Genomic DNA, 21,834 nt, shown 5'->3' on the forward strand with positions numbered 1-21,834 from the left:
AATATCCAAATGCCTGGAGGTACCACGTTAATCTGTACAAACAATAGTACGCAAGTATAAACACCATGGGACCACACAGCTGTAATACCGCTCAGGAAGGAGACGCGTTCTGTCTCCTAGAGATGAACGTACTTTGGTGCAAAAAGTGCAAATCAATCCCAGAGCAACAGCAAAGGACCTTGTGAAGATGCTGGAGGAAACAGGTACAAAAGTATCTATATCCTCAGTAAAACGAGTCCTGTATCGACATAATCTGAAAGGCCGCTCAGCAAGGAAGAAGCCACTGCTCCAAAACCGCCATAAAAAAGCCAGACTATGGTTTGCAACTGCACATGGGGACAAAGATCGTACTTTTTGGAGAAATGTCCTCTGATCTGATTAAACAAATCTAGAACTGTTTGGCCATAATGACCATCGCTATGTTTGGAGGAAAAAGGGGGAGGCTTGCAAGCCGAAGAACACTATCCCAATCGTGAAGCACGGGGGTGGCAGCATCATGTTGTGGGGGTGCTTTGCTGCAGGAGGCACTTCACAAAATAGATGGCATCATGAGGCAGGAAAATTATGTGGATATATTGAAGCAACATCTCAAAACATCAGTCAGGAAGTTAAGCTTGGTCGCAAATGGGTCTTCCAAATGGACAATGACCCCAAGCATACTTCCAAAGTTGTGGCAAAATGGCTTAAGGACAACAAAGTCAAGGTATTGGAGTGGCCATGACAAAGCCCTGACCTCAATCCTATAGAAAATGTGTGGGCAGAACTGAAAAAGCGCGTGTGAGCAAGAGGGCCTACAAACCTGACTCAGTTACACCAGCTCTGTCATGAGGAATGGGCCAAAATTCACCCAACTTATTGTGGGAAGCTTGTGGAAGGCTACCCAAAACTTGGGTCAAAAAAAGTTTGACCCAAGTAAAACAATTTAAAGGCAATGCTACCAAATACTAATTGAGTGTATGTAAACTTCTGACCCACTGGGAATGTGACAAAAAAAATTAAAGCTGAAATAAATCATTCTACATTCATCTACTATTATACTGACATTTCACATTCTTAAAATAAAGTGGAGATCCTAACTGACCTAAAACAGGGATTTTTTACTGGGATTAAATGTCAGGAATTGTAAAACTGAGAAAAACTGGGCTTTCCTCTTGCAATATAACCAAACATTATAAGCCTCGCCCAGCTGACACTCTAGACAGTCTAAAGCAAACGCTCTAAGTATTTGAAAAATTGAAGGTTGAACCCATGTCTGCAGTTACACTATCACAAGGATTTCCATATCAGCATCAAAGAGGTCTGAGTTATAGGCCTTATTTCCACTGTGTCTCCTGTCTCCTGTGTTTACAGTGTGCACAATCTGTCTCACTACGATGTGTCCTCTGGAGGAATCCTTCAAAGCCCAACACAAACACACAGACACATGCACAAACACTAGCCACTCAGACAGAAACAAACACAAACACGGAAGCAGAAAAATGCTATCACACACTTAGAAGGAATAGGCATCGATGGGCCGAGGCCTGCATGCGCACACAGGCATAGATAAACACTCAGTTGTTACAAAATTAAACTGTGATCAGGATAGTCTCTCCAACCAATGAGTCCTGAAAAACAGTCACCATTGTTGAGCATTGTTAGCCCAAAACCCTATAAGAATTTATACAAGTACATTGTTCTATTTTGGACCTCCAGCACAGTCCACATCCTGGGAAAAACCAGAGACTCATTTAAATCTCTCCAAATAAGACCCAATCAATAGGTTTCAGTAAAACCAACCACCTTCTTGCTGGGAGTGAAATACTATTCCTCATGTGGGTTTACTTACTAAATTGTTATGTAACCCAATGTGTTTTACAGTGCTCTAGTGCCAGTTTCAGTTAGCAGCCTTAGAACAGAGAGGGGGTCAGGGTGAGGAGAATGAAAGCAAAGATTGGCCAATCAGATTCTTCCAGAGGCTATAAATAGACTAGAGTGATTGAAAAGCACATTTGCTCCTAAGGAGAGGAGAGACTCCAATGTGCTCTTCATTTTAGCCCTTATATCTTGCTGGCTGGCTAGAGAACTGTTTTTAGCTCGTGTGATCTAGCAATATCTCAATAGGGTAGAACACCTGGAATCATATACTGTAGAATGGGAACACATAGACATGTACACACACATACACACACACACACACACACACACACACACACACACACACACACACACACACACACACACACACACACACACACACACACACACACACACACACACACACACACACACACACACACACACACAGACAGACATGTACACACATATCCACATTGACACACACATAGCCATGTACACACACATCGACATGTACACACATACACACACACACACACATAGACATTTACAAACACGCACACATACATAGAAATGTACACACACACACACACACACACACATAGATATGTACACACACACACACACACACACACACACACACACAGAGACATATACACACACACACACACACACATACACAGGCACACATACACACACACATATACATGTACACACCTACACACACAATGTATTTTGCAGTACAAAAGCACACATACAATACACAGTCTTAGAAGGGATCAAATCAAAATCATTCGATAATATTTCATTTGTTCTTGACATTTCAACATGACAAACAACATGTGTTCTTTGCAATAGAGAAACACAACAACTATACAAACAGTCAGCAATGAATTGTGATTTAATGTAATTTAAGCACAAAGAACAACTCGTGCAAATAAAGATTGACAGCATGTGGTTTGATTCTCTATTGGATTTATTGATAAACAGATACGAGGCACATATCGTGTTGCTGTATTTTCCCAAACCACTTGTTCTGTTGTGGCAACTGGGAGCATCCTGCTTTGACCGTTCGTTAGCGAGCGGAGGGCATCCAAAGGAACTGACCCTGCCTACTATAAATACAGTTAAAGACAGAGATGCCCTTCTCCCTGTCAGCCACGTGCACATACCAAGGCCCCCATTCCGCTTCAAATGCATGCACGCACGTACGCACTTACACACACACACACACAATTGCACGTGTCATGGTTTCACCTCACCTGCTATGCCGCGAGGGCTTTGTATCTCGCTTCACTGCCAGCTGTATTGTCCTCCTGTAATGCGTTCTGTCAAGGAGGAAGACCAGCTATTTGAGCTTCACCCATCGGTTCGGGGGAGTGAATAGAAGCGAGTAAATGCCCCCCTATCATTAGCTATACCCTTTCTCTAATAATTGTAGGTTTTATAGGGGGCAGAGTGGCTAACACATGACATGTGACCCAGGTGTAACCTGTTACTTACAAGAGACTGTGACTAACCAATTGCAAAATTTTAACCTCACACTCACAATGGATAAACATTTTTATTCACAGTTACAGTACCATCTGAAACAAGTTGCTGCATCTCAGTGGATTTGATTGGGTCAATAAGATATCCAAATAAAAACAGTGTGAATTGACACTGTTAGCCCAAGCCTTTTTTGTCACAGTTGTTGTATAAGTGATTTTAATAATTTTCAATAGCATACAAACCATCACATATAATTAAACATGTTATCCTACTGTATATACAATACTTGGGGCTATCAACAAAAATGTAATGTATACAGAACACAAATATAAACGCAACATGCAACAATTTCAAAGATTTTGCTGAGTTACAGTTCATATAAGGAAATCAGTCAATTGAAATAAATAAATGAGGTCCTAATCTATGGATTTTACATGGCTGGTCAGGGGCGTAGCTATAGGTGGGCCTGGGAGGGCATAGGCCCACTCACTGGGTAGGCAGGCCCAGCCAATCAGAATTAGTTTTTTCCCACAAAAGGGCTTCATTATATACAGAAATACCCCTCATGAATCAGATTTGTATGTGGTTTGAAATATCCAATTCCATATGCTTTTTGACTATTCAGACTTCAAGAAAAAGAACAGATTCTAATCGGATATGCAAATAAATTGTATTTGAGTCACTTCAAACTGCCAATGTGAGCAAGGCTTTAAAGGCACAAAGCCCAAAACGGTTATGTCCGAGACCGAGACAGAGTAGCACTCTATTTATTTTGGGATGATGTTGTTATGACCCCAGGCAATTAAAGGCTCTAATTCTGCATACCATTCCTAATTGCTAGTTAAGTCATTAGAAGCCTGCGTAAAGGGGATAGGTGCGTTAACGTCATATCCTGACTTAGAACGTAAACATCTGATAAGTAAAAGGCAAATAAGATAAATCATTTTGGAGGGTGTATACAGTGCATTCAGAAAGTATTCAGACCCCTTTACCTTTTCCACATTTTGTTAAGTTACAGCCTTATTCTAAAATTGGTTAAATTGTTTTTTCCCCCTCATCAATCTACACACAATACCCCATAAAGACAAAGCAAAAACAGGTTTAGACATTTTTGCACATTTTTATATATATATAAAAAACTTAAATATCACATTCACATAAGTATTCAGACCCTTTACTCAGTACTTTGTTGAAGCACCTTTGGCAGCGATTACAGCCTTGAGTCTTCTTGGGTATGACGCTACAAGCTTGGCACACCTATATTCAGCATTACTTAAAAAGGCAATGCCACAGAGTGACATTCTCCACAATTGCACCATCGACAAGACTAAATAAAAAGATTGCTTGACTTTTCTAAAATGTTCAAGTATCCCAAGTGGAATAGAATAGCCCTGAAGGAAAGTTCAGTTAGTTTAACTTTGTAAACTAAAGGTGTGTTTAGAATTATTTTTGTTGTATTAATGCTATTTAATCTCTCCTCAGCCTAATATTATTCTGTTTGTCCTGTGGGTACCTTTGCCACTGTTCCACCCCTTGTGTATTGCGCTGTCATGTTGTATTTGTACTTCTCTGCAGATCCTCTCAAGCTCTGTCAGGTTGGATGGGGACCGTCGCTGCACAGCTATTGTCAGGTTTCTCCAAAGATGTTAGATCGGGTTCAAGTCCGGGCTCTGGCTGGGCCACTCAAGGTCATTCAGAGACTTGTCCCGACGCCACTCCTGCGTTGTCTTGGCTGTGTGCTTAGAGTCGTTGTCCTGTTTGAAGGTGAACCTTTGCCACGGTCCGAGGTCCTGAGCGAACAGGTTTTCATCAAGGATTTTGTATTTAATAAGAATCCCCCCAAGGATTTCTCTGTACTTCTTTCCCTCGATCCTGACTAGTCTCTCAGTCCCTGCCACTGAAAAACATCCCCACAACATGAAGCTGCCACCACCATGCTTCACCATAGGGATGCCAGGTTTCCTTCAGATGTGACGCTTGGCATTCAGGCCAAAGAGTTTAATCTAAGTTTCGTCAGACCAGAGAAACTTGTTTCTCATGGTCTGAGTCCTTTAGGTGCATATTGGCAAACTCCAAGCAAGCTGTCATGTGCCTTTTACTGAAGCTTCCGTCCTGCCATTACCATAAAGACCTGATTGGTGGAGTGCTGCAGAGATGGTTGTCCTTCTGGAAGGTTCTTCCATCTCCACAGAGGAACCCTGGAGCTCTTTCAGAGTGACCATCGGGTTCTTAGTCACCTCCCTGACCAAGGCCCTTCTCCCCCGAATTCGCAGTTTGGCTGGGCGGCCAGCTCTAGGAAGAGTCTTGGTGGTTCCAAACGTCTTCCATTTAAGAATGGGGGAGGCCACTGTATTCTTTGGGACCTTCAATGCTGCAGAATTCTTTTGTTACCCTTCTCAGATCTGGTCCTCGACACAATCCTGTCTCGGCGCTCTACGGACAATTCCTTTGACCTCATGGCTTGGTTTTTGCTGTGGACTACAATCAATGGACTACATGTGGACTACAATCAAGTTGTAGAAACATCTTAAGGATGATCAATGAAACAAGAAGCAATTTCGAGTTTCTTAGCAAAGGGTCTGAATGCTTATGTAAATAAGTTATTTAAGTTTTTTATTTTTAACACATTTGCAAACATTTCTATAAACCTGTTTTTGCTTTGTCATGTTATGGATAGATTGATTAGGAACAAAATCTATTTAATACATTTTAGAATAAGGATGTAACGTAACAAAATGTGGAAAAAGTCAAGGGGTCTGAATACTTTCTGAATGCACTGTATATAAAGATAATGCAACAGAACGAAGAGAGAATGACATGATATTGTCGGTGCCAATGTTACTGGCCTCCCTTTTTTACAGCTTTGTGAACATTCAGGACAAACACAGGATATTGAGGCTGAATGTAAAGATAGTCTTCCCACAGTGATGTAACATCTTTTTTTATGACGGTCATGCACTTTCTAGAGTTAATTGCAGTCATGAATGGTCTCGAATTAGACATGTAGTATCGTGCCATAGTCATATAGTAATTTTGTTACCAACAAAGTACAACCGCAACCTAAAATCAACATCCTAACACTGCACAACATCAAGTTTACTGGGTCTATATTATGTCACATTTATGATTATTGTCCTCCCACAACTGTCTTATGACCTCCCTAAGGCCTAGACTCAGACAGTGTGAGGGAGAGCAGGGACAGCCAGACAGACAATGGGTGGTGTCCTCTTCCTCCACTGCTACTGCCATGTCACCCCAGGGGCGTGTTTACCACCATGGTTTGTGTAAAACACCCAATTAAAATGACCTAATTCCTATATGTTAATTGTGAATGGAAAGCTGGAAACTATGAATGAGCTGATTTGGCTATCAGCAGAGAATGATAGAGGACCTTTCTTTGTATCTGTCCCATTATGCCTAGTTAAATAAAGGTTAATTAAAATAAAATAAAACAAATGTCGTCTGTGAGAGCATGGGCAGCGCCATTGAGGCCATCTATAATTTGAAGTAGTCACTTTTCTTATTCTGCTGCGTATATGACTTGGTAAACAAACTGAAAGTGTGCATACGCCTACCTGGTGTGTGTTGTTTGAATAGGTATAAAGCCAAGGTTTGCAATTTATTGCCACTTGTAGTTATGGAATGTTTGCTCACAAGTATAATTAATTGCCTGATTCCTTCTGATGACCTGAATGGAATTATATGATTCTTCCTTAACCCATAGAAAGCCCACCGAGTTGACTACTGGCACTACTGGCATTGCATGGCACTGCCCATGCTAAAATGTGCATTGGGCACTAGAGTCTCTATCATTCTCTATGGTTATCCCTTGAATATTGAATGATTGATGTACCAAGGTTTGGTTTTTAATGCACTTGGAAAATTATTTTAGACATGAAGGCATACTTCAGGTTCTGTCTGTTCATAACAATGGGTTTATACAATACATCTAGAAAGGCTATAGTGGCTACGGTGGTCCTCGAGCAACACATGTCCCTGTTACCAAAACAACATTTAGGTTATTCTTACTGTCAGATAAAGCATCTCTCCCATTTTCTGCTTCACAGCCACATTTTGCACAACATTGCAAACTACCTGAAAAGCTTAGTGGCGAGACCAAGAGCTAAATCAATGGCAATTAATAATGGTCAAGAATAATTCTGAAAAGATCTGTCCTCTTTTATCTTCTTTGTGACAATGGGAAATACCATTTAAGGTCTCCTGAATAGACCAGAGATGGCTCCCTCACTGGGCTGCTGGATGGGTATTTTCAGATCAGATGGCTAGCAGTTCAAAGACAATCCTCTCCAAAACTCAGATCTATTCAAAAGAGACAGCCTGCCAAGCTTTGATGTAGCGCCCCATGTCAGAAACAGTGGTTGTTCTAAAATAATAATATATGCCTTTTAGCAGACTCTTTTATCCAAAGCAACAGGCATGTGTGCATACATTTTACGTACAGGTGGTCCCGGGAATCGAGCCCACTAACCTGCCGCTGCAAGCACCATACTCTACCAACTGAGCTACAGAGGATCTCTAGGATCAAAGTTAAGCCAAGCTGTACTTTTATGCAGTTGCATGTGTCATGTACTTAGTTTTTCCATGTATGAACTATTACATGCAGGGCCCACATTCAAGTAAATAATTTGCTCTGATCCTTACACTAACTCCCTGATATCACACTGTGGACACAATTTAGGAAGATACAGCTTCTCTACCACTGTTGGTACTGTAACCACCAAATAAGGTAATTTTGGCCCTTGATTACTCAACAGTCCCAAAAATCACACATGAAAAAAATGGCATTTCCTGTTAGTCCCAGTCTTCCTGTTTTGGAATGCATTGTTTTGTCTGCCTCCCAATTCCGTTTATTGACCATGGTGGTGAGCATTTTAAACAATACCACAGAAACCCAACCTGACATCATCCACCCCTCCATGGGTGGGCTGGATATGAGGAAAACCTTCCTCCCTCCCTTTTTCATTGAACCTCAAAGTTACTGTTTCACACTGCGGTTGTGTGTTCAAGGCCAGGATGAAACAGAACCATGTCAGCAGTAGTAGAATAGTCTATTCCCTCACTGCTATCCCAATTAGACCAAAGACTTCCTATGACCTCAGCCGCCCCCATTCCCTAGTCTTAGTAAGAGGGGGAGAATCATCGTCTGTGAATTTATGGCTACATATTAACCACCACTAGGGATTACGAGTAGGCTGTCTGTTTTCTTAGCACCCAAGTCAAAACACATGGAGAGTTATCATTGCTATGGAGATTGGAATACACATTCAAACAGAAAAAGTAGGGCACATTTTTGGAGGTGCAAAATGGATGAGTTATGTTATGATATCTTGAACTACTGGAGTCTGCATTTGGCTCAAAACTCAGCTTTTAATTTGAAATGGAGGTCCCTCTACTAGGGGTCCCTCCTGATTTGGCAAAAAAATATCCTTGCTAAAAGGAATTGCTCCAATAGCCAATAGAACAAAATGTACAAATCATTGAGAGATTAGTGGAAATGAGGAAGTTGTGGCCGCGTGCACGTTAGTATTAGGTGTTGTGACAGATGGGTATGGATTTCATCCATATCAGTCGGAGGTTTTATCTGAAAAGTATTAGATAATTCAATACACACTACTCTTCAAGTGTTAGAAACCACACACATAATAAATACACACATTCAAAACCTTTAGAAAAATCTGTTTATTTTACTACTGTGGTAATACAGTCTAGATTTTCAATTTCTCTCTGGGCACATTCTTCAAACTATGAACAAACTTCTTGCTCAGAAACCTTTCAGCCACTAAATAACACACAGATAGCAATAATCAGCTGCCATTACTTCTGTTGTTTACACCCCATGATGCACTCTAAACCAGCTGTCTGTGCACTTTGCTAGATTCTCCCAAAATACCAGATAATAAATGGACTTCAGTGAAGCTCTCATATAGCACTATGGCTCTATAGTCAGCCAGGATGTAGTCAGATAGTTGAAGCAGGGCCATTCCCCTCAGCTCTTTCCTTAATGTCAGCCATCTGAACCTTTTTGTAGGGCTATCAAAGCTACCTTCCAGTCAGGCCTTGTTTTCCCAAATGGTCGTCTAAAAATACTTCTCCAAACCCAAGGTGAAAGCTAAAAAAGGAAATTAATGCTATCCATGCGAAACGTGATGAAAAAAAGCCCTGTCGGCTGATTTACAGTTAACTGATGTTCTCTCAGGACTTACATTTTCTATGGATGAAGGATGTGAATTACATTTCAGTGTTTCTCACTTTCCACTGTTCTTCAGTGAGATGCAACCAGATCGCAGGCATTGAATGTGTTGTGTTAAATTGCTAAACTACCTGTACCTTTTGTCAATGTGTCAGATCATACAGTAGAATTTGAAAGAGTAAGAACATATATTATCTTTACTTTCACATACTGATAAATCACACCCTATAATTTTACAACGCGTAGCTTGTAATGCATTTCTATAATTCTCGGAACCCTAAGACAATTGCCTGAGACTTCAATTATCTGGCATATGAGCACTCTGCATGTATACACTTGCTTTACTTAAAATTGACCAGTGTCTTCCGTTTTCATGTTACAGTTTCATAAAGAACAGGTTTCATTTTCAATTTTCTTCTAGTCTTCTCCATGTGACACCACAACACACATTACCTGTACTGAACCATAACACCGCAATTACAGTGAAAGAATACCATGCTATTGTTTGAGGAGAGTGCACAATAATGAACTTGAAAATATATTAATAAACCAATTAAGCACATTTGGACAGTCTTGATACAACATTTTGAACAGATATGCAATGGTTCATTGGATCAGTCTAAAACTTTACACACACGCTGCTGCCATCTAGCGGCCAAAATCTAAATTGCGCCTGGGCTGGAATAATACATTATGGCCTAAATTATGGCCTTTCTCTTGCATTTCAAAGATGATAAAAATAAGAAATATCCATGTTTTTTTTCTTTGTATTATCCACACCAGATATAATGTGTTATATTCTCCTACATTAATTTCACATTTCCACAAACTTCAAAGTGTTTCCTTTCAAACGGTATCAAGAATATGCATATCCTTGCTTCAGGTCCTGAGCTAAAGGCAGTCAGATTTAGGTATGTCATTTTAGGCGAAAATTTTAAAAAAAGGTTCTGATCCTGAAGAGATATGTGTTAAAGGCTGTGATGGGCTCATCAGAGGACTGTCACTGAGCCCTAGAGGCCAGAGGAAACGTGAGCGACAGGACACTGTGGATAAATAGGCTCTGACAACTCTGAGTGAGATGAGAAAGTCAGAGGAGATACATCTGCTATGATCAATAAGGGTGCCTTCCTGTCACGTCACAGCCTTCTTTGTTTCTCTACTGATGACAGTCTTGTTCATCCAGCAACACATTTTTGTTTGTAATTTCATACTGTGCCTTTTGCAGAAAATAATGATCACGTGTATCTGTGCAAGTGTGCGCACACAAACCTCCTTTCACTTCTTTGTCTCGTTTCATTCCCTATCAATGCAATCCTCTTCTGTGCAGATTCAATGCAGACAGTGTTCCTCCACAAGGTCTGTTGCTGCCCTGGGGAGTTTAATAATGTGGCCTTCAAGGAGATGAGTTGTCCGGCATCTCTGGGCCATATCAGTGAGGGACTCAGAAGAAATGATGCCAGCTCTGTTGCTTTTCAGCGCTCTATTTTCCCTGAAGACGTGTCAGTTCTCATTCTGGTCCTTTTTACAATGGCCTAAATTATGCCTTTGTCAATAACTTTCCGTTCAATTGAAAAGTGTCCTTCAAGTTACTGCATGTCACTGTTTCTGTCTTTGGCAGTGTCTTGAAATCATCTGCCTTTCCTCATTTCTTCTCCCTGTTCCACTCTACAAACATGGAAAATGGCTAGTTCTTCTCTAGGAAAACCTTTTTGAAGATGTCGTAGTTTTGAAAGCTTTTCCTTTTTTTAAGCTAAGTGAATAAATCGTAGAGAAAAAATACAAAAAGCACAGCAAGTATAGATTAGAGGAAAACCGATATTTGAAATAGTGTATTTGAAGACATATTACATCATGTTGAGTTAATGCATGTATAATCTGACTTTTCACATGGTTTTGTGTTGGGAAGCAATACATTTGTTTTAGTAATGAGAGTGATGATGAACATTTGTATTTTGCAACAGCAAGCCACTAGAAGTAGCCTACAGGACAACAATAAATAGGATAACAGTCAAAAGTCCCTGAGAATTAGTCCTACAGTCTCTCTATCTCTTACCGTCATAACAGAGACAACACAAAGATAATGATCTCAGTCCATGATAAGGCCTTCAGTCTATATTTATTGTAAAATAAATCATTCACCATAGTGCCAGCTTCCTTACTTCCCCCTTCCCCTCCCCCCCCCTCCCTTCTATCCCCTTCATCCTATTCTCACATTCCCTGGAACCCGTGGATGATGATGATGATGTCACCAGATAATTCCACAGGTTCAGGAGGAAGGAAGTGGGTGCTGGAAGTAGTTGGGGCGTTGGCGGTGGGAGTGGGTGGTTTATGAGTGTGAGGAGGAAGGGCAGTGAATCATATCCTCCCAGAGGAAATGAGAGAGAAGCCCCTTGATTATGTTTCATATGTATGGATGCTTTTTCCCTTTTTTCTTTTTTTACTGTAACAATAATTTACCCAGCTGCAAAGGACAGCTGCAGTTACACATCCAGACACATGTGACCTCCTGGGCTTAACCAGCATGGCCGTGCACAGAAATTTCAGGGGCAGGTGCAATATATATATTTTTAAAGGGCACCCCTCCCCCTGAATTATTTTTACGTTAGCTAGCTAGTTACAGTGCCTCCTAAAGACATGTTTGCTATCAGGAAATAGGATGGGCTATCAGCTGATCATTGATGCTGAAGATTGATGTAAATCTGCTGTTAGCTAGCCTGATTTCTTTTACTGATTGTGATTTACCTCTCTGTGTCTTTCTGCCTCCCTCTGCTGCGCATATAAGCCAACCAGACTGAATATTGATGATGATGTAGGCTAAATCAAGTGTTAATCAAATGTTTTGCTGCTATAGCAGTACTGTTGAAATTTCAAATAGATAACTAGCTATCTATACACACTAAAACGGTGACTGCATCTCTCAACCCATGCATGTTTGGATACCCGGGTGACCGCAATCTCCGTACAGGACAGACTGGGCAAAAGTCACAACCAGGTGCAGGCTAGCGCTATACAGGGCACAACCTGGGTACAACCAACGGACGGGGTGAGGGGTGGTGAACTTGACAGCGACTTGCGGTCAGTGGGTTGCGAAATTATACCACTACCCAAAAGAGCACTTTGGAGACTGGAAAGGCAAAGGGGCATGTGCTCTGCAAAGGTAGAGTCCTATTTGTGCATGTGCCTGCAACCCAGTGGCATCTACACCATCCACCCCATCAGATTGACGTCGGCTGTGAAGGTGTACTGTGACATGATCACTGATGGGGGGGAAGTGGACAGTGTTCCTGAGGAGGATGAACTTCTACAGACCCTGGGGTCACTACAAGAGAGGGTTTGGGAATACAGAAGGGGAGCACTGGCTGGGACTGAACAACAGCTTCCATATCAACCTGAGGAAGAGGTGTGAACTGAGGGAGGACATGGACGACTTTGCTGTTTCCCAGGTCCACACCAAGTACTCATCTTTCTCCATTGGCCCAGAGTCCTTTGGGTACACACTACACATCAGCGGTTTCACCAATGGAGGAGAGGAGACTTGTTGATGGCCCATCAAAACGGACATAAGTTGTCAACCTTTGACAAAGATCAGGACAATTATTCTGGGAACTGTGCAAGAAAATATATAGGGGGAGGGGGTTCCTGGTTTAATGAATGTCAGACTAAAAATCCCAAAGGGGTGTATGTATGGCGAGTGGACATAACACATACTATGGTATCGGTGTTATCCATAGAAATGAAAACCAGTAGATAGTGATAGTGCTGACATCATCCATGTATTCCTATGAAAAACTCCCGATGGCGCATGAAGCCAGAAGTATTTGAATTTGAAGCGCGCCATATTGCTGAATTGGGCTGAATGGCACCAAAAAATCGTTAAGGATCATGGTGAAAGTGACCTTAACTAGCAAAGGATCATGGTCAATGTAGTCATTTTCATCCTACCTGAGAGAGTCAGCCTTAATGTCTATGGCACAAGGGTGCGAGCCACCTCGTTGCCTTCCGGCCCGTAATTGGTTTGTGTCAGCATGTGGTCCTGTATGACGACAAATGTAGTAGTCAGAATTTGATTAAATATCTTGATTTTATAATTTTTAAATAATTAACCATGGGGATCGAACTTGATCATAAGAAACAAATTTTAGAGCCCAAAACGGGTAACAATGTTTTTGGGGGTTTGGCCGGTCTGGTGATCGTAATTTACATAGGCTTTTGGCACCGCTAGGTTGCTACGTAGTAGCCGACCAGCAGAGCTAGTGACTACACGCTCCAGAACGGACACTGGGGGCCTGTCATTATCTGGATACACTGGAAGGGTTATTATTACTCTCTTAAGTCCATCAGTATGAAAATCAGACCTGTTGTCTCCCGGGACACACGCAAGGCATATGGTCTCCAAAAGTTTAGAAGGGGCTGATGTGGGTTGCAAACTACATGAGTTGGGATCTGAATTTGTTTATTTCCTAAATATCACTCTCTCTCTCATCTTTAAAACTATATAGGCCATATTTTTGGACGGGGTATTCTCTTAAACTGCGATAAGGTTTCTTATCATTTGTCTTTGATGATGAAAATGTCTCAATTGTTTAATCTGGTTCAAGATCAGCCTTTAGTAAGATTAATTATGTTATGGTAGCAGCCCAGAATTACACACATCTGTTACAAGTTCAATATTTGCCTCAGCGCTTTTAGGCAATACGTGTTTAAAGATCACCCAACTTATTTTCCCTAGACGTCCAGGGATTGTTTGTAGATGTTTGGGAATAGGGTACATATTAAGGATTAACACCAGAAATCTACATCCAGGGAATTTTTGAACATGCACCATCTCATTTCCTTTCTTCCCGAAACCAGGATTATCTTTAATTGGTAATGGGAAAACATTGGATAAGCAGCTTGTGCAACTGCACGCTGAGCAATACATGACTAAAACACAAGCCTGGGTAATTGTGTTTTCGCTATAGTCTGTATGTCATGTTATAAATACACCAGTATATACAGTGGGGAGAACAAGTATTTGATACACTGCCGATTTTGCAGGTTTTCCTACTTACAAAGCGTGTAGACGTCTGTCATTTTTATCATAGGTACACTTCAACTGTGAGAGACGGAATCTAAAACAAAAATCCAGAAAATCACATTGTATGATTTTTAAGTAATTCAAAATCACCCTCGGTCTGGGGCTCCATGCAAGATCTTACCTCGTGGGGCATCAATGATCATGAGGAAGGTGAGGGATCAGCCCAGAACTACACGGCAGGACCTGGTCAATGACCTGAGGAGAGCTGGGACCACAGCCTCAAAGAAAACCATTAGTAACACACTACGCCGTCATGGATTAAAATCCTGCAGCGCACGCAAGGTCCCCCTGCTCAAGCCAGCGCATGTCTAGGCCCGTATGAAGTTTGCCAATGACCATCTGGATGATCCAGAGGAGGAATGGGAGAAGGTCATGTGGTCTGATGAGACAAAAATATAGCTTTTTGGTCTAAACTCCACTCGCCGTGTTTGGAGGAAGAAGAAGGATGAGTACAACCCCAAGAACACCATCCCAACCGTGAAGCATGGAGGTGGAAACATCATTCTTTGGGGATGCTTTTCTGCAAAGGGGACAGGACGACTGCACCGTATTGAGGGGAGGATGGATGGGGCCATGTATCGCGAGATCTTGGCCAACAACCTCTTTCCCTCAGTAAGAGCATTGAAGATGGGTCGTGGCTGGGTCTTCCAGCATGACAACAACCCAAAACACACAGCCAGGGCAACTAAGGAGTGGCTCCGTAAGAAGCATCTCAAGGTCCTGGAGTGGCCTAGCCAGTCTCCAGACCTGAACCCAATAGAAAATCTTTGGAGGGAACTGAAAGTCCGTATTGCCCAGCGACAGCCCTGAAACCTGAAGGATCTGGAGAAGGTCTTTATGGAGGAGTGGGCCAAACTCCCTGCTGCAGTGTGTGCAAACCTGGTCAAGAACTACAGGAAACGTATGATCTCTGTAATTGCAAACAAAGGTTTCTGTACCAAATTTTAAGTTCTGCTTTTCTGATGTATCAAATACTTATGTCATACAATAAAATGCAAATTAATTACTTAAAAATCATACAATGTGATTTTCTGGATTTTTGTTTTAGATTCCGTCTCCCACAGTTGAAGTGTACCTATGATAAAAATCACAGACCTCTACATGCTTTGTAAGTAGGAAAACCTGCAAAATCAGCAATGTTTCAAATACTTGTTCTCCCCACTGTATCTGTTCTTATTGAGACTCAGCCAACAAGACAAGACTATCAATAAAAAATTCCTGGACAGTACTGAGCATAGATAGGTGAGTGTTATTCTCAAAAAAAGAATAAGGACTTTCCTGGAAAATATCCAAACGTATTACATATGAACAGACTGCAGTGTGAAATAAAACTCCCTTGCGATAGGATTGGACATCAGGAAATTATATCGGATAGCAACTACTGGGACATTACATGTACTGAACGCATGGGGTAAATCCATTCGAATTCAATCACTTTTTGTCAGCACCCCTTCTGATTTGCATAATTGGCCATGTGCATGTAATTGTGATGGACGCTGTAGGAGAGAGGCATAACGTCATGGGAGAGATAAAACGTGAGTAAAAAACACCGTAAATATGTTTAGAACTACAAATGAACTTCTTCTGTCGATTCTTTTTTTTTTTTATGTCACAATTCCAACCCTCCTCCTTTATCCGGGCTTGGGATCGGCAAAAGTGACCCAACAGAGACACTCTGGAGGAGTTACTTAGTTTTAAAAAAAATAGTTTTTTGTTTTTTGATTTTTAGTTTAGTTTTCCTAATTTGGTTTGGTTTTTAACGGTATGGTCCACTTAGGAGCCTACAACAAGTCACAGTAAAACATGAAATTTTTTAACCATAATTTTTTGTATTTTTTTGTATACAGGCTACATTAACAATCTAAATGGACCAAAAAGAGACAATAGAATAAACTGTCAATGGCAATGTGAGAAAATTATGGTAACTCGTCTGCCCCTAATTCAGGTTAAAAAAAAAGTTTTTATGTAAGCCAGGGCGGGATGCGGCGGCTTCCCGCATGCGCGATTCATTTGCAGTCTGGACGCAGAGAGGTGAACATCTCCTGCTCTGACTGCAGCTGGGAGGGACTGCTGCGACTGGGCCGCGGCTGAGTGCTTTGGGACAGGGGTGGGGCCCACGGCAGCAAAAGAGTAAGAACGATATGTGCTTTCACGTCAGATTTTCCAAAAGTCTCCAATAACACCAGAAAAAGTCACTAGATTTGTCGCTAGTCGCTTTTTTGAAAATGTGTCGCTAGAGGGGTCTAAATAGTAGCTAAATATAGCGACTAAGTCGCTAAGTTGGCAACACTGTGAATGATGTTCAATGAGCAGCTCATAGAGCGCACTCTTCAGGCAACCATTCAAAAATGACCGCAAATGAGCAGACGTATTTCTTCATTTTAGGTATATAACATTGGCGCTTTATCTGTGGAATAAAGAACGATACAAATATTTCTGTGAAAGGCTAATATAGGCAGACAATATTGGTAAACCGATTTATCGGTCAGGCTCTAGTACAGATGACCCAATATATGACTGGGGGCGAGCACTATGCCTCCTAGGACATCTACACCAGGCGGTGTCTGAAGAAGGCCTGAGAGAACCAAGGACTCCAGTCACCCGAACCACAGACTGTTAGATCCGTTACCACCTGGCAAGCGATATAACAGTTTTGGGTCTCGGACCAACAGGCTCCGAGACAGCTTCTACCACCAGGCTATCAGACTGCTGAAATGCTAAACCTAGCTGTCTCCCTGCACAGATCTGCACCTTAGAGACTATTTGCACTGGGGAGACTATATGCACTTTAGAAATGATTTATTCTGACTACCCACACACACAACCCTAACACACAATAAACACACATAAACATACACACACACAAGAACACGCACGCACTCATTCAACACTGCCATTTTAATATATTCTATTAATTCCAGTACCCACTTTATATTTGTAAATACAGTCCATTATTACTATGCATACTACTACAATTACTTCATTTACTTGTTATTTTTGACTTGACTCTTTTCATTGCTATTATTGATTAATGTACTGCATTGTTGAGGGAGCTAGCACATAAGCATTTCGCTGCACATTCTATACCTACTGTAAACTGTGTATATGACGAATATTTTTTTTGATTTTGATTTGTTGAGCGCATAGATACAAGCACATGCACACACACACCCGCATGCTCACACACACACACACACACACACACACACACACACACACACACACACACACACACACACACACACACACACACACACACACACACACACACACACACACACACACACACACACACACACACACACCACTCTTCAAACACTCTGCTGCGGCCTTGGAGAGTGCACGTTTGCAGAGAGTCGAGCGGAAGCCTTCCATCATTCCATTTCCTATTTGCAGAGTCAATATTAGCACTTCCTCCAGTGTCTCCCCTCTCTTTCTCATCCCCTGACACACCCGTCTGTCTGTGCATCTCATAATCCAGTTGAGAGATAGTGACGGTGCTTCACCACTCTGTTTCTGCAGTGGCTCCACAGAGAAGCTCCTCCACTGGAACAGGTCGACAGGGACATTTAAAGCCCATTACGTGTTCTTGTCACAAAGATCAGGCAAACAGTGACAGGTATTACACCCCCAACCACACCTGTTCTCCCCTTTTTGCCTCCCCCTCGCCCTATGAGGCATCCATCATTACATTCATCCTTTCATCCTCTTCCTACACTGAGCTTGTGTTTTGCAGTGTAATTTCTCTCATTACATTCCAGAGGTATGAGGTATTCCAGTCTGACCTTGATATACTGTACCCACTTAAATACCATTACATATAGTGTAACACTTAAGATAGTGTCATTCTTTACATACATACTTTTTATATACATGAATATACTTTTTATCCTTTTTGTTTTGTTTTCCTTCCTTCCACAAGCAAAACACACACTCACATGCTCTGACCATTCCACAGTTTTAAAAGGTAATTAGTGAGCTCCATAAGTATTGGGACAGTGACACATTTTTTGTTGTTTTGGCTCTGCACTCCAGCACTTTGAATTTGAAATGATGCAATGGGGTTAAAGTACAGACTGACAGCTTTAATTTGAGGGTATTTTCAGCCATATCGGGTGAACCTTTTGGAAAATACAGCTCTTTTTGTACATAGTCCCCCCATTTTAGGGAACCAAAAGATTTTCACAAATGAACTTATAGTATTTGGTCCCCTCACATGCAATGATTACAACAAGCTTGTGACTCTACAAACTTGTTGGATGCATTTGCTGTTTGCCCAATAGAAATTATTGGTAAATAATGTACTGTTTCATTTTGGAGCCTCCAGTGATGATCCATGGCACGAAGCCTCCAGTGATGATCCATGGCACGAAGCATCCAGTGATGATCCATGGCAAGAAGCCTCCAGTGGTGATCCATGGCACGAAGCCCCTAGTGGTGATTCATGGCACGAAGCCTCCAGTGATGATCCATGGCACGAAGCCTCCAGTGGTGATCCATGGCACGAAGCCCCCAGTGGTGATCCATGGCACGAAGCCTCCAGTGATGATCCATGGCACGAAGCCTCCAGTGATGATCCATGGCACGAAGCCTCCAGTGATGATCCATGGCAAGAAGCCTCCAGTGGTGATCCATGGCACGAAGCCCCTAGTGGTGATTCATGGCACGAAGCCTCCAGTGATGATCCATGGCACGAAGCCTCCAGTGATGATCCATGGCAAGAAGCTTCCAGTGGTGATCCATGGCACGAAGCCTCCAGTGATGATCCATGGCAAGAAGTCTCCAGTGATGATCCTTGGCACGAAGCCTCCAGTGATGATCCATGGCAAGAAGCCTCCAGTGGTGATCCATGGCACGAAGCCCCCAGTGATGATCCATGGGCCGAAGCCTCCAGTGATGATCCATGGCACAAAGCCTCCAGGGGTGAGACATGGCACGAAGCCTCCAACGGGGGTCTCCAGTTCGGAGCCTCCAAAGACGGCCTCCAGCCCGGAGCCTCCAGAGTCGCCCTCCAGCCCGGCCCCCGCTAAGAGGGTCCCCAGTCCGGCCCCCGCTACGAGGGTCCCCAGTCCGGGGTTGGCGGCGAGGGTCTACGTCCCGCACCAGAGCTGCCACCATGGTGAAATGCCCACCCAGACCCTCCCCTATAGGTTCAGGTTTTGCGGCAGGAGTCCGCACCTTTGGGGGGGGGGTACTGTCACGCCCTGACCGTAGAGCGCTTTTTATGTCTCTATTTTGGTTTGGTCAGGGTGTGATTTTGGTGGGCAATCTATGTTCATTTTCTATGTTTTGTATTTCTTTGTTGTTTGGCCGGGTGTGGTTCTCAATCAGAGGCAGCTGTCTATCGTTGTCTCTGATTGAGAACCATACTTAGGTAGCTTTTTCCCACATGGTTTTTGTGGGTAGTTGTTTTCTGTTTTGTGTCTGCACCAGACAGACCTGTTTTCGTGTTGTTCTATTTTTGTTCTGTTCTATTTTCTATGTACAGAAAAACTGTAACTTCAAAATGGTTTGCCGAATAAGGATTAAACTATCCTCAAATTAAACATGGCAGTCGGCACTTTAACCTCATAGTCATTGTATCAAAGTGCTGGAGTACTGAGCCAAAACAAAAAACAAAAATATCACTCTCCCAATAGTTTTGGAGCTACTTTTGAGGAAATTGATTGATTCGCCCATTCATACTTTTTCATCATGTGACCAGCCCCTAGTCCTTAACAATGCTAAATGCACAGTGTAGCACTGCAGATCATTCCCTGTGAAAAGGGAAAGCTAATGACCCTGAAAGAGCCAGAGGCGCACAAACAAACGTCAGCTGTAAAGTTCCCTTTCAGTCAGTCAACTTCGGTACAACATACTATGGGGAGTCTCACTTTCATGACTTCGGTTGAAAGACCTACAATCATGCCTGACAAGGTCAATGAAATCCGCGACTTGCTGGAAGCTCCATCTTCCACAGGTGACAAGCATGAGTCTCGAATTCATTCCTTCAATTATTCCACTCTTCACCTTGGTGTGAACAGGAACGATTCACGCTACTAAAACAAACCATTGGAAAACGAGACTGTCTTACATTGCGCCATTTAAACTGTCCCATAGTGGGAGAGCGTTCTCACCCCCTGGACATTGTGAGCTGAAGGTTGTACTTGTTTTCTAATCACAAACAATGAGTTATTCTTCAATTTGTTAGTGCAATGAGTAAGATGGCTAAGAAAACGACTGATACGACGATGGCTATGCCGGGTTCGTGGTCGAGATCATGCCCCCAGGCAATTGCGGTTATAGCATTTCTCTGAAAGATACTCACGTTCTATGTGTACTTTGTCTCGGCTTGGGGCACATTCAGGCGGCTCTTGCTCGAACCAGTCCGTGTGTGCATTGCCACGTACTGCGTACAAACTCCCTAGAAAGGCATAGCATTCTTGAGAAAGTTTGGCGTTACCAATGGCAACTTTCCTTTCCCAGATGCCGGTACCTCTGCTGGGACCGAGTTGCAGGAAGCGGAAATGGATTGGGTGATTGGAGAAAATGTCTTGTCTCCCTGGGCGTGGGGTATGCGGGTGGCTGAGTGTGCCCACCCTGGCTCCTGCGCACTCTGTCGCCGGTTACGGGAGGCTACTTGAAGAGAGAGGGCGGTCAGATTCAGAGGGTAGTCTGTGTCTGCCTCGGTCGAGCACTGGTTGCCTCTCTTCCCAGACTTGTTGATGAAGGGCTCAGTGGACTTTCGACACTGGGCTAGCTAAATGAGTGCTTCATAGCGTGCTAGCCAGGTTGGATAACTCGCTGAGGCGAGCTATGACTAACTTGCCAAGGCGAGCTATAACTAGCTATTCCTGCCTTCCCACAGTGGAGTTGCTCATGTAGCGTTAAGTCGCTTGGTTGTTCTAAACGGACCATGCTGCAGTCAAAGAGGATAGCTAGCCGAGCTAATGCTAAAAAGTCTCCTGGCTAACATTGGCTAGCATGCTTAACTTCAGGTGCGTGAATGAAATGGGGTTTGCATGCACATCCGATGAAGAAGCAGCCCCCCTAGCACTTGGCTTGGGTAACCTCTGGAGTGAAGGGCCTTGGTATGTGTCTGAGTGACTAGTGCGCCCCTCCGCAAAAACATTACTGTGACAACAGTGACCCCACGTTTGGCAAACGTGGTGCTACGTCAGCCATTGCCAGAGCCCCCTGTGCCCGTAAAGGGGCCAGGCTTCATGCAGGCTATTAAGTT

The 21,834-nt window shown here is 42.7% G+C and overlaps 1 pseudogene; it reads left to right on the top strand.

The window, feature by feature from the left end:
* Positions 1 to 12,713: 12,713 nt before the first annotated feature.
* Positions 12,714 to 21,238, top strand: LOC139544611 (microfibril-associated glycoprotein 4-like; annotated as a pseudogene).
* Positions 21,239 to 21,834: the final 596 nt, after the last annotated feature.

The sequence above is a fragment of the Salvelinus alpinus genome, chromosome 18 (genome assembly GCF_045679555.1).
Source record: "Salvelinus alpinus chromosome 18, SLU_Salpinus.1, whole genome shotgun sequence".
Taxonomy (NCBI): Eukaryota; Metazoa; Chordata; class Actinopteri; order Salmoniformes; family Salmonidae; genus Salvelinus; species Salvelinus alpinus.